Here is a 12046-nt window from a genome sequence, read left to right as displayed (position 1 = left end):
TCCAATATTTATTGTGTTTCAATTATATTAGATCATTCAAAAGGTTTTTTTTTTAGAAATCCAATAAAATTATGTTATTTCATATTTAAAAAATATAATTAATATCATGCTAAATCAATTCTCTCTAAGAATATTTTCACCCTAATTAATATTGATTAATTAAATAAATTTAAATTCTTAAAAATAAAATTAACAAATAATAATAGTTTTTAGTACTTATGGTCTAAAGGGTTCAAAATTTTTCCGAAAGTGATTAGATATAAGCGCTTTTTAAATATTATATATCATGTTTTAAATCGTGTTTTGTTATTTTCTTTTCTTTTCAAGTAATATCTGAATTCAATTGTCATATATTTTACTTAAGATATGTTAGCATTCTTCTAATTTTTACTACAAATTGGGTTGAAGTGTATGAAAACTCTTATTTAAGTATTTTTTTAAATGTTAGACTCTTATATGACCATTTAAATATATTTGACTCTTATGTAAGCAACTAATAAAATTTTCAATTAATTTAAACATTTAACCTTAATTAATCAATTCAGGTAATATAATTAAAATTATTAACACAGAAGCAACTTAAGTAAATAAACTTATTCCACCTCTGACTTTCATCATTCAATTTACATTACCTTAAGAGGAAATGGAAGAGGCTTTTCCATGGCCAAGTTGAAGTACACCGGAAGTTACAACCCATAGGGAGTGATATTTTAACTCTACAACAAAGATTCCACATCTACATGGCCGCTTCTTGGCATGCATTACATCAGAAACTCTATTGCATGGCTCGCAATTCGGCACGTACAGGAAATTCCCCGAGGATGGTTCTAAGATCAAATGTATTAACTACTAGATACCATTATGCTTTTGCTCTTTTACCAAAAAAAAAAAAAAAAAAATTCTTGATGTATTTAGGGTTTAAAAGAGTTTTTTTTTTTTTTTTTAATTCCTTAATGATTATGTGGGCTTTGAAAATATAACATGGAAACATTGAACTACACAAAGCATGGGCAGAAGAAAACCTGATATATTTCTCTCTTTTTTTTAAAAAAAAATTCATTTATTTTTCTTGATCATTAAATTTCTTTTATTTTAACAAAATACGAAATATAATTGTCAAAAAAAATTCTTGTCAAACATCACATAATATTGAGAGAGAGTCTTGCCCTCATTTCCTAGTGTGAGTCTTTAAGGGGTTGTTTTTTATGGTTCTCGAGATGCCATTGTTAGGATTTTGTGCTTTTAGTGTTGTGATTTTGTCATTCTACATGTAATTTTTAAATTGATTGAATAAATAAAATTTCATAATTAGTTTATTATATCTTTTATGATTGTCCTTAATGATTTTTGCATGAAAAACAAAATGAAATAAGCAAATATTAGATCATTAATTACAAGGTTTAACTAATATTAAGTTGCATTCTATGAAAAGATTATGATGGAAGAAAATAACTTATATTAATAGGTAATATAAATTGTTTGTAGACAATGGGAACCAAAATGAGCAATTGATTCATGAAGGCTCTGATGTTGTTTATATGTTCAATTAGGGCGAGACCTTATCTTGGGTATCGCGGCAATTAACTCCAAGAAATAAAGACATAAGTGTAATTGTTTGGATTGGCAATACATCAAACTGAACCAAATAGAATTTATCCTAGACTCCTTTATGAATTTGTTCACTTGTGACATTCATGGTGTGACTCACCCAAATCCTAAGCAAGTGTCTAACCATGTGTACCTAACTCATGTACTTTGATATATTGAAAGTTTGTGCTCCTTTTGTATTAGATCCAAAAGTTGGTATATGGGGTGCATGACTTATGTATAACATGGCTTCACTTACAATAATGGAAATCATAGCACAATTAAGGAGTCAATGGTATCCCCTCACTAGCATTACATGAATTATGAAAAATGAACGTGGATATGGGTCATTTGTTTGGGATCATCAACTCAGTCAGATCTTCTTGTTGGCCTGCTTTGATTAGGCTTCCTTTAACGGGTTTGATCGGCATTTCGTGCCTCTAGCCCTATTGAATTAGACCTTTTATCAGTTGGTTAGGTAGCATAGTAAGGTTAGAGGCGCAACTAGAAGAGTTGGCTCTATATTTGTATATATTTTTTATTTGATTGCAGTCTCCGAAGTCCTTCTTGATCGATGGTCCACATTAGCATTAGTGTCAATTAGTAGTCTTTTTTTTTTTGGAAGGCGAGGTATTCATGTGTGATCGTGAATTCCACGGTAGCAGTAGTTATAGCTCTACTTTAGGAGCACAAGGCTTTATTTATCTAAAGGAGGTGTGGACCCCTCCAGGTATGATGCAGTTGAAAAACGTAAGCCCTTGTATAGGTTCGACTTATGTTTTGTTGATTATCATTACTGTTTGTTAGCAATGGTCTTTTTCATCATAGAAGATGCAATGGTAACCATGAGATAAAATAGGATCGAGTTGGGTGAATGAGATTTAACCTAAAAGGATCAATGATATCTTATGAGGGTAACACAAAAATGACAAGGTAATTTTAGTGGATTAACTCCATGACCAAATAATTTGGGATTAATAGAGGAGTAATCAAAACTTACTTACAAATTAGTTGAGCACTAATTATATATGACTGATCAGTCCCTATGTTAGATAAACATAACTCTGTATGGTTTGCATAATAAGAATCACTTTGATGAATGAATGTGAAATGAATTGCATGAATTACTATCTGTAGTAAATGCATTTTCTCAAAGCAACATGGGATAACTTAGAAATTAATTTAATTTCTTTGAATTATTTAATTAAATTTAACTAAATAATTAAGTCCAATTTCAAAAATTAAATTAATTAGTTATCGTAGTTTTACTAAATAGGACACTTAAATTAATTTACTCATAGATTCTAATATATTAAAATCATCATTAATTTGATGTAATTAGAATTGGGTTGAGAAAATAATTTAACAGATTAATTAATTTTAATTAATTAATTAATCTTTTGGGAATAAAATATTGATTATTGGGTTGGACAATTATATAGGCTTATTTTAATTTACAACTATATTATACGTATAATTTTACCCTATACATAAAAGGCTTGGAAAGTCCAATTATTACACAAGTCGGCAACACATTGTGAGGGTGCCCACCCCTATAAAGTTCTAGCATAACTCTAGTTTTCTATTAAAATATTATTTTCTCAATTTTCCTATTCTAACAGAGCTTTTGTGATTTTTCTCTATATATAAGGACTATAGGGTGCCAAAAATTATATGGAAAATATACGAGCATACTATGTAACACCCCTTAACCCGTCTACACTACCGGATTAGTATTATGGGCATTACAGTACAATTCAGAACTTTTACATTTTCAAACAATAACAATTATCACTATTAATCCCCTCTTGAAAGCTAAAAGTTGGAAACATAACAAGACTATTCCAATTATAAACATCTAAGAATTAAACCATTTTATGATATCTACCTTTGATGATATTAGCAGAATGACCTACTTCAATCAGATTAAGGTTACGGAACATCAATCACATGTAAACTAATATATATATATATATATATATATATATATAATTTGATTTTATAACTCCAAGAGGATCTATTTGTAAACTTCAATAAGATAAAAGAATTTAATCTCAAAACAATAAGTGTTAAAGCTAAAAATGAAAGTTTTGTAGTTGGTATCAATTCTTAATCGATACCATTTAGAAAAATCAATACCAAAATTCAGTTTTGTTTTATTTGAAAAGAAATGGTATCGATAATTAGTTAGTGGTATCGATATTTTATGAAAAGTATCAAAACCACCATTTTGGAATTTTGTTTTATTTAGATATTATTCATTTGGTCAAGTATCGATACCAAATGCCAAAGTGGTAAGCTATAAAAGTAACATATTTTAATCCCATTCTTGATGCATTTTTGGATGATTAATCAGTGAATTTGATGCTCCTAATCCTTTAAATTCATGTTTCTATACTTAGGTGAGCATAGGGGAGTGAAAGGAGCAAAAAACGAGCCAAAATCCGACAACAAGAGTTGTTTTCATGATCCACACAGCTTGGGCATTTCCACATGGGCTGGGCACATGCCCGTGTGAGCCATACGGTCTAGGCACATGCTCATGTGCTAGCCCGTGTCGATTTCGTATTCTGCTTCCCAAAGACGCGGAAAAACCAAATTTCAAGGCTTTCTGAGCATTTTAGAGTCTATAAATACATATTAGAATAAGACCTAAATGGGCAATCAGAGAAGATCGAAGAAAACACTCAATGTAACACTCCTAACCCTTATCCATCACTGGAATAGGGTTACGAGGCATTACCGGACTTATACACTAACATTTATACAAAACCAAGTCAAAAATTTTGTATTCCACATTAATTCTTTTCAAATTTCACCATAAAGTCCCTAATATGGGCCTACAGGGCCCAATACATGCTTTGGAAATGGTTCGAGACTAAACTGGCAACATTGGAAATTTTACCTTGAAGATAGGGGCACATGCCCGTGTGGCCTGGGACATGGCCGTATGGCCAGCTCATGGGGATCACATGGCCGTGTGGCCAGCCCGTGTGGAATTCTGACTTGCATTTTCTTAAGTATCAAAAGGGCATATGGCCTGGGCACACGCTCATGTGACTAGGCCGTGTGGTAAACTGATTTTTTTACCATTTTTAAGCCATTTTCACATAATTTTGACACACGACTGTGCTTGAAACCCGTGTTCTTCATACGACCAAGACACACGGCCGTTTCTTTGGCCCGTGTACTATCTCAAATTCATATTTAAGGATACAGGGGATACACGGTCATATCACACCCCTGTGGGATTACCGTGTGTCACATACGGCCTAGACACACGCCCGTGTGTCTACTCGTGTGGACTAAAGTAGGTCGTTTTAGGCTACTTTTCTCACCCTTTCATCCATTGCCTGCATTTAAACACAATTATACTAATTCCAACCAACCAATCAATCATTTTATGCCCAAAACATGCATTATGTATTAACATACTACTACTTAACCATTAAACTAGTTTCATACACATATGCCATCCCTTTTGTATACTTTAACCATTTATACCTTTATCCAACTAAATACTTATACATGCCATATAAATCAAAAGATAATAATCCAAAAAAAACTACCGGAGAACGTCTGGATAGTGTGATTCTTGGTGATGATCCGATCCTCCAACTCCATGTTAATCTACAAGACATGTCAAACACATTCAAGTAAGCTTGTGAAAGCTTAGTAAGTTCATAGGCTTAGAATGTAAACTTACCAAATATGGAAAAAGCATTTGTATATTTTACAATTTACTAATTTCTCCTGTCATTTACAAACCAAGTTAATTTCATTTAATATTATTCACACTTAAGTTTCATTCTTAGAGGCCCATTTATTGCTTACCATCTCTTTTCAAATTAAGAAACTATGCGGAATTGAGCATTTCGTCTTCACTTTGCCATAGTAAAACTATGGACTTGCATATGATCACGTTTCATTTTTCGAAGCCATGGCCCAGCCATGGTCTTACACGAGTCATATATCATACCGATGCCATATCCCGGATATGATCTTACACGGGAGCACTTATCATTATTCTCCGATACCATAGCCCAGCTATGGTCTTATACGGATCACTTGTATCACATTAATCCGAAGCCATAGCCCAGCTATGGTCTTATACGGAAATCACTTATCTTTTGTTTTCAGATGCCATAGCCCAGTTATAGTCTTATATGGATATCGCTTATCACTTGTTGCCATGGTCCAACCATGGTCTTTTTCCATCAATTCATCGTCTGTCACTTGGAAGAAGTACTCAATCCGATTGTTCATTCAATTTGATCATTTCTTCAATTTCATATTTTTACATTGTTCATGGTTTTATCATAATCATATAGTATAACTCATTATAAAATTCATAAGAATAACAATGATCACTAAAATTTAACCACATGAACTTACCTAGGTTGATTCGCAATAGTTGTAGAAGTTCGAGAAAATTATTCGACTATTTTCTCCTTTCCACGATTCACTTCAATTTCTTGATCTATAATTGCAAAATCATTCATTAATTAGCTTTCATTTAAATTTTATTTTTATCTCACAATTTATACCCTTAAATTCACGAAATTACACTTTTACCCCAAATTTCACAATTTTCACAATTTCGTCCCTGACCAATTAACTCATCAATAGAACCTTTTCTTCTTAATTAAAACTTTCCTTAAACATTTTAAGTTACTTCAAAACCATTGAAATTTATAATTTTCACATAAAACTCTAATTTCAAGCTCTTTTATAATTAGGTCCCCAAATATTCACTTTCTATATAATTCTTTTAATAAAATCAACATATAAACAAATTAAAGCTTTTATTCTATGCTAAATCATCACAAACTTCCAACACGTATTTATGGAAAATTTCAAAATCAATCATGAAATCAAAAACTAATGAATTAGATAATAGGACCTAGTTGTAAAAGTCTCAAAAACATAAAAATTTCAAGAATTAATCAAGATCTGAACTTACTTGCAGTAAAAATATGAAAAACCAGCTCTAAGGTTTCTTAAATGGCTATTTTTAGCTGAAGAGGATGAAGAAAATTGAAGAAATCTCTAGATTTCAAATTACATCCCATTTTTTAACTATTCAATTTTACTTCTTTTCCAATTTTACCCCTTGTTCACACCTAATTTCAACATTTCCTGCACACACATGCCATCCAGCCCAATAATAGGTGTTTAATTGCCTATTTAGTCCTCTTTTAATTATTACTAGAGCTATTTAATCACATTTCACAATTTTACACTTAATTCAATTTAGTCTTTTTTACCCAATTGACTACCGAAACCTTAAAATTTCTTGATGAAACATTAATACTAACTTTCTAACACTCTATAAATATTTATAAAAATATTTATGACTCGGTTTAATATTTTGAGGTCTCGATACCTCGTTTTTTACTTCTAAATTATTTAGTATTTATTATAAAATACTACTCACTATTTTCATTATTTTCTTAACTTCACATCTAACTTATTTTCATTAAATTATAAATATTTATACTCATATGTCGGATTTAGTAATCTCGAATTACTATTCCGACACCACTGGAATTTGGGCCGTTACAACTCTCCCCCTTTTAAGAAATTTCGTCTTTGAAATTTCGTACATGAAAACAAATGCAGATATTGTGATCTCATTGATTCCCCCATTTCCCAGGTTGCCTCTTCCAATCCATGTCGATGCCATAACACTTTTACTAACGGTACTTGTTTATTCCGTAGCTTTTTAACTTCTCGAGCTAGAATTTTCACTGGTTCCTCCGAATAAGTCATATCTGTTTGTAGCTCTATCTCAGTATGAGGAATCACATGTGAAGGGTCTGATCTATACCGTCTCAACATAGATACATGAAATACATTATGAATTTTCTTAAGTTCCGGAAGCAAGGCCAATCTATAAGGTTCTGGATCAATTCTCTCAATGACCTCATACGGCCCGATAAACCGTGGACTAAGTTTTCCCTTTCTACCAAACCATAGAACTTTCTTCCACGGGGAAACTATCAAGAACACACAATCACCCACATTGAACTCTATATCTCTTCTTTCAAATTTGCATACGACTTCTGACGATCAAAAGTTGCTTTCAAACTTTCTCGAATAATTCGAACTTTCTCCTCAGTTTCCCGTATTAAATCCACTCCTAGTAATTTCGATTCACTTAATTCTGACCAATATAACGAGGTTTTACATTTTCTTCCATACAGAGCTTCAAACGGTGCGATTTTGATACTAGCTTGATAGCTATTATTATAAGCAAATTCAGCTAAAGGTAAATACCTTTCCCAGCTACCACAGAACTCGAGTATACAACACCTTAACATATCTTCCAAAATTTGAATCACTTGCTCTGATTGCCCATCGGTCTGAGGATGAAAAGCTGTACTAAAATTTAACTTAGTACCTAAAGCATCTTGTAGTTTACTCTAAAATCTCGAAGTAAACCTCGGATCTCGATCAGAAATAATTGATGTCCGCACTCCATGTAATCTCACAATTTCTGACACATATAATTCCGCTAATTTTTCAAGCGAAAAATCTATTCTGACTGGAATAAAATGCGCTGACTTAGTCAATCTGTCCACTATCACCCAAATCGAATCTTTTTTCTTCGGAGTCACAGGCAATCCAGATACAAAATCCATCGTCACATGTTCCCACTTCTATTCCAGAATCATTACAGGTTGTAAGAAACCCGTAGGGGCTTGATGTTCGATTTTTACCTGTTGGCAGATCTGACATTTTGCTACAAATTTGTAAATTTCTCGTTTTATACTAGGCCACCAATACATTTTCTTCAAATCACAATACATCTTCGTGCTACCCAGATGAATCGAGTACATACTACTATGAGTCTCTAATAAGATATCATTTTTCAATTCTAGGTTATTCGGGACACAAATTCTATTGCGATAGTATAACATACCACTATCATCAATAAAGTACTCTAAGTTCAAATTGTCTTGAACCATCTGTCGTTTCAACACCAACTTCAGATCTTCATCTTGCAACTCCCGAATTTGTTGAAAGAATACTGGTTTTGCCTTTAATTCGGCTAACACAGAACCATCTTCAATAACAGTCAAATGAGCATTTAACACTCGAAGAGAAAATAATGACGATTTCTGACTAAGTGCATCTGCTACTATATTTGCCTTCACTGGATGATAATCAATGAAAAGGTTGAATCTTTCAGTAGCTCTAACCATCGCCTCTGTCTCAAATTCAGTTCTTTCTGCGACATTAAATACTTCAAACTTTTATGATCTGTGTACACATAACATTTCTCCCCATATAGGTAGTAGTGTCTCCAAATTTTTAAAGTAAATACTATGGCAGCTAGCTCAAGATCATGTGTAGGGTAGTTTCTCTCATGTGGTTTCAACTGCCGGGAAGCATATGCTACAACTTTTCCTGATTGCATCAGTACAGATCCTAAACCATTCAGAGATGCATCATTATATACTACATATGGCACACCTGATTCGGGCTGAGTTAACACTAGAGCCTCTGTCAACATTTTCTTTAACTGATCAAAACTTTGCTGACATTTATCTGACCATACAAATTCAGTATTTTTCTGTAACAACCAGGTTAATGGTAAAGCAATCATTGAAAAATCTCTGATAAATCGACGATAATATCCTGCTAATCCCAAGAAACTTCGTACTTCAGTGACATTCTTTGGAACTTTCCAATTCACCACCGCCGCTATTTTACTAGGAATTCCATTAGTTGACACAACATGACCCAAAAATGATCATGAAGCCAGAACTCACATTTACTAAACTTTGCATATAACTGTTTCTCCCGCAAAGTTTGTAACACTGTTCTCAAATGCTGAGCATGCTCAGATTCTGTCTTTGAATAAATCAATATATCATCAATAAACACAACAACAAATTTATCCAAATAAGGTTGGAAAATCCAATTCATTAAGTCCATAAATGCAGCAGGGGCATTGGTTAATCCAAATGGCATTACAAAAATTCATAATGTCCATACCGGGTTCAGAAAGCAGTCTTCGGCACATTGCACTTTTTTACTTTCAATTGATAATACCCAGATCGGAGATCTATCATTGAAAATATTGCTGCACCTTTCAACTAATCAAATAAATCATCAATACGAGGCATGAGATACTTATTCTTTACCGTTACTTTATTCAACTACCTGTAATCAATATACAGCCTCAAAGAACCATCTTTCTTCTTCACAAATAAAACAGGTGCTCCCTAAGGCGACATACTTGGCCTGATGAATCATTTATCTAAAAACTATTGTAATTGTGTCTTCAGCTCTTTTAATTCAACTGGAGCCATTCTACACAGTGTCATTGTTGTTCCCGAGATTACATCTATCATAAATTCTACTTCTCTATCGGGTGGTAAACCTGGCAACTCCTCAGGAAACACATCGGGGAATTCATTAACTATCGACATTTGTTCTAACTTTGAATTGGAACCCCGAGTATCAAGAATATAGGCCAAGAATGCCTTGTTTCCTTTACGTAACAATCTCTGAGCAGAGAAGGTTGAAATAATACTAACAGTATTACCCAAATTTTCAGACCCAATTGAAATCATATCCCCTATTTGGCCTTTCAAACTGATCTATTTTTCACGACAGTTCACTATTGCATTATGCTTCATTAAGCAATCCATTCCCAAAATAATATCAAATTCCCGAAAGGGTAGCAACATCAAATCAGCAGGAAACTCACAACCCTTTATTCTCAGTGGACAATTACGACATATTAAATTAACTATCACACACTGGCTTAAAAAATTAGTAACTTGAACATCGAAATCAGTAGGCTAAACAGATAAATTCTTTTCAGATACTAACATGGTGCAAATCTATGAATGTGTAGACCCAGGGTCTACTAATGCATACGCAGTATCATCATAGAGATAGAAAGTACCAACAATTACGTCTGGAGCTGTCGCCTATTCTCTCGCTCGAATAGCGTAGGTACGTGCAGGTGTTCTAACATTTGATTGACTTGCTATTTCTCTCATACTCGAATGGGTAACCCTTGTAGCACTACCCTACCCCGAATGTTTACTTCGTTGAGAAGTAACTTTCTGTTTCCCTTTCTACTCTACTTCATCTCTTTGTAGTTGGGGACAATCTCGAATAAAATGATTAGTAGATCCACAACTATAACAAGCTCCTGTCTTGCTCCGGCACTCACCAATGTGATTTCTTCCACAATACTGACACTTAGGTCGAGGGGCATTTTGAACACTGCTCATACTAGCTGCAGGTCTGTCAAATGTCCTGGAATCTGATTGTCTTGATCTGCTCTTTCTCGATTTTTCCGGCACTGAAGTGGTCCTACTAAATTCTTCTCTAGATTTCTTCACCGACAAAGCCGAAAATGTCTTGGGTGCACCTCTTTTAAATGATTCTTCACTCTTTTTATCTCGTTGCATCTTTCGATTATACATTTATTCAAGTTTTTGAGCACAATTTGATAGAACAACAAGTTCTCGAATCTCAGTGCCCCTTGTCATCATTCTAATCTCATCATTTTAGTCATTCTTAGAATCTTTTACCAACATATTTCTTCCTAAATTCATTTTTGAAAAATTCCCAAATGATTTTCTTAGCCGGTACCACAGCTTCTATTGTTTCCCTTTAGTTATAAGCTTCTTCTTTCAATAATGACACAAGACATACTAAGTAATCATCTGGTGAGCAAGCCATTTGCTTAAAAACCCTCATTATACTTTGCAACCAATACTCAGCTTTGACTGGGTCATTATCTGTTCTTCCCATAAATTCTTCAGTCCTATGTTTTCTGAGCTTTTCAAACGGAGAACGTTTACTGGATTCAGTTGTCGGAGGAGGTGGAGGAGCAACCGCGGGTACTACTGATGTTAAAATAGGGGGAGGAGGTTGCTGAGTCTGATTTCTTTCTCGCACATTCTCATTATACCACTGATTCATAAATCCATAAATCATATTTTTGAGTTTTTGTTCTCTCATCAATGAAATTGGAACTTCACTACTTGTTCTTGTTTAGTGGATTGTACTCTACTGTTGACTTCTTCTTGCTCAATTTGTTCTGGTCTATCTGACATCTTTTCAAATCGAAGATAATCTTTAATAAAAAAAACAAGGATTAGATCGGATCATACACATCACACTATCACGATTTATATGGCATGTATTTTTAGACACTTTACACATCATACATATTCCGAGAATCGGCTAAATCGAAGCTCTGATACCACTAAATGTAACACCGCTAACCCGTATCCGTCACCAGAATAGGGTTACGAGGCATTACCGGACTTATACACTAACATTTATACAAAACTGAGTCATAAATTTTGCATTCCACATTAATTCTTTTCAAATTTCACCATAAAGTCCCTAATATGGGCCTACGGGGCCCAATACATGCTTTGGAAATGGTTCGGGACTAAACCGACAACATTAGAAATTTTAC

Source organism: Gossypium arboreum, chromosome 1 (assembly GCF_025698485.1).
Source record: "Gossypium arboreum isolate Shixiya-1 chromosome 1, ASM2569848v2, whole genome shotgun sequence".
Taxonomy (NCBI): domain Eukaryota; kingdom Viridiplantae; phylum Streptophyta; class Magnoliopsida; order Malvales; family Malvaceae; genus Gossypium; species Gossypium arboreum.
The sequence above is the reverse complement of the archived record's forward strand: the minus strand, read 5'-3'. Positions refer to the sequence as shown.